This window comes from Branchiostoma floridae, chromosome 3 (genome assembly GCF_000003815.2).
Source record: "Branchiostoma floridae strain S238N-H82 chromosome 3, Bfl_VNyyK, whole genome shotgun sequence".
Taxonomy (NCBI): Eukaryota; Metazoa; Chordata; class Leptocardii; order Amphioxiformes; family Branchiostomatidae; genus Branchiostoma; species Branchiostoma floridae.
In genome coordinates, this window is record NC_049981.1 from 15,423,989 (window position 1) to 15,426,895 (window position 2,907).

Sequence of the window (2,907 nt, forward strand, 5' to 3'; positions counted from 1 at the left end):
TAGAGATTCAGGTATATTACACTATTTATCATAAAAAATGGAGATATAGTTTTGGGTGTGCCTGTCTATGTCTGTCTAGGTGTCTGTTTGTCTGTGTGTGTACATGTGTGTGTGTGTGTGTGTGTGTGTGTGTGTGTTTGTGTGTAAGTGTGTGTGTGTGTGTTTGTGTTTCCGGATATTTGTGGTCAGCATAACTCAAGAACCTCTGAATGGATTGCCATAATATTTGATATGTAGGTAGGTATTGGGGAGACAAAGGTCAAGGTTAATTTCGGGCCCCCTGATATGTGACCTTGGTACTGCAGCAGAAATTCCGTTTTTGTATCTTTTGACCTGGATGTGCTATGGCCTTGATTTTCTGATGGCAGATAGCTTGTGACGTAAGGAATAGGTGGTGTATGTTTGGGTCCCCTAGCAGGTTGCTCTTGTACTGCAGGGGCGTTTTTCTCAAAATCTTCTAAGGAGGATAACTGGACAAGGGAACGACAAATTTATATGATATTTGGTATGTAGGTAGCTTTGACAGAGATGTACATAATCATGTGCAAATTATGCAAACTGGCACTTAATTTGCATAATTAATGAGGAAAATCTATATTTGTATTGTTTGCCATTGTAGGACTCAAATACCTGTCATATATGTAGTTTGTGGATGGTGGAACATTAACAGTTATCAATAAGGCAAATATGCCCCTAATTTGCATAATCAATGTAAAAGTGATATAATTCTTCTAAATGGTAAATGATTGCAAAATCAACATTATGATCTAAGTGTGTACATAACCAAGCATAGATTATGTAAATGTGGAAATCATTTACATAATCAGACTATTTCATAAAGTAAACCAGACAAAAGTCTCTGTACTTGTCGTTGTGACAATATAGCTACTATTTGGATCACGCGCGTGTGTGTTGTTAATGTGATTGGCATGTCGCTGTGGGCATGTTAGAAATCATGACTGGTGACGCATACATGTGCGTAGGACTTACCAAGATCAAAGGTGCGCGCTATCACATGTACTAGTTGACAACAAAACACCGAGAAACTGCAGGCTTTCTCCTTATAAGCTCATGCAGCGCGAGATACAAGGCCGTGGAGTCTATCTTTAAGCTGTAAAGGTTTAGTTGGGTTCTCCGGTAAGCCTTGGCCATATGTGGCGAATCGTGGATAGTCGTACGGCCCATTAACGTTCCCTGCAGGGCCAAATGTCTGTAAACTTCGGGTTAACTGTGAGTTTGTTTGATTTGCTCCTACAGGGTTCAATTTTCTGCCGCTGCCACCTAAGTAAGTCTCGAATGGAGGCCGTAACCAGAGCTTCTAGACATGACGTAAATGACTCTGAAGTCGCCTAATTGAAGAACATATCAAAGTACCCCTTTATGTTTGGCATGGTAGCTATGGTAGCATGGGTTATACTGGCATCTCAGACAACATATGCATGCCTTGAAAGAACCACTTTAGCGAAGTTTACCAAGGCTTGCCCCACAATTGCTACAATTAAAGTTTTCCTGTTGTTGTGAATGGCAACAGTGGCTCAGACACAGTGACAGTCAGATTTAGATTTCCCTCTGTGACGGCTGAGAGCGATAGCGTAGTTCGGGACAAATAGGCAAATCTTCAGTAACTCTTATGATGGTCGAGTTTCAGTGGGTGAAAATCAGCTTTAGATTGTAAAGTGTGACATCAGCCACACGTCGGAACACACTATTGGCGTAATTGGACCTACGCAGAAATGTTGGTGCAATCTGTTATGTTCTTCTAAAAGGAAATAGAACCCTGCAAATAAAATTTTCTGGAGACGTTCTAATGAAATAAGAAATAAAGTGCAACCATATTCAAATTTTCTAGGCCGTTTGGAAATGCAGTACAGTCCTAACCGAACCCTGCCCACTCAATAAATCAAGTCGGTTCAATATAGCAAGGATAATCATGTCTCTTCTCCAAGAGTGACGAAGAACTCATTTTCCTGTCTTCTCACAGGTATCGGACGAGTACAAGAAGTATAGTGTAGTCGTGATACCATAATTTTCTATGCATGTTTGTTATACAAGAATACGGTTCACAGTTCGAACTGCAAATGGGGAATGAGATGCATCGTGGGTAATATGTCAAAATTGAAGACGTCTGAGACATAATCAATACACGTATGGGCATGGATGAAGCATGGTCTAGACAAGAAGGGTTTCCACCTTAGGGGCCTTCATCTTTGACCTCACGCATGCGTAGTTCAAACCATGAATCAGCTTATACATCCAAGCATATGTAAGGACCCGGCAAGTTTTTGAAATATTTATTACTATTTTCTAGTAACGTTTTGCACTTTTAGGAAGACGCCAATCGTTAGGAAAACACAATATAGACAACGGCACTGAATGTTGAAATAAAGATGGGATTGAACACAGAAATTGAGCGATTGTTACATCTGCTTGGATATTAAATCAACCCTTCCCCATGCACAAATTCACACATCAAATTGCCCCGACTACGGTCGTGAAAACGTAGAAACGTAGAATAACAACATGAAATGCAACATTTGGCTGACATGCAAGCACTCCCTCATGCATTGTCCGAACCACTAATTGCCATGCTAAAGCTGGTTTAGCTGTTGATTTTGCAGGACAGCCAGGACCGGTCTATTGGGCCGCTAATCAAGTCTTTTTTCTCTCGGCCCTCCGCGGCAACAGGTGCCTTGATACAACTCCTGAAAGGCACGGATGTTTTCATGTGCGACGGAAACAAACTGAAGCCGACTTGTGAGACAACTCCAGGGACAGCGGCCTTTGATGTTACACAAAAAATAACGTCAAGCTCATTACAAATAATATGAAAACAAAATATCATTTTCTTCCTGTATTCAACAACGATGATAGTATCATTCAATTAACACACACGTAGAAATTATCCCT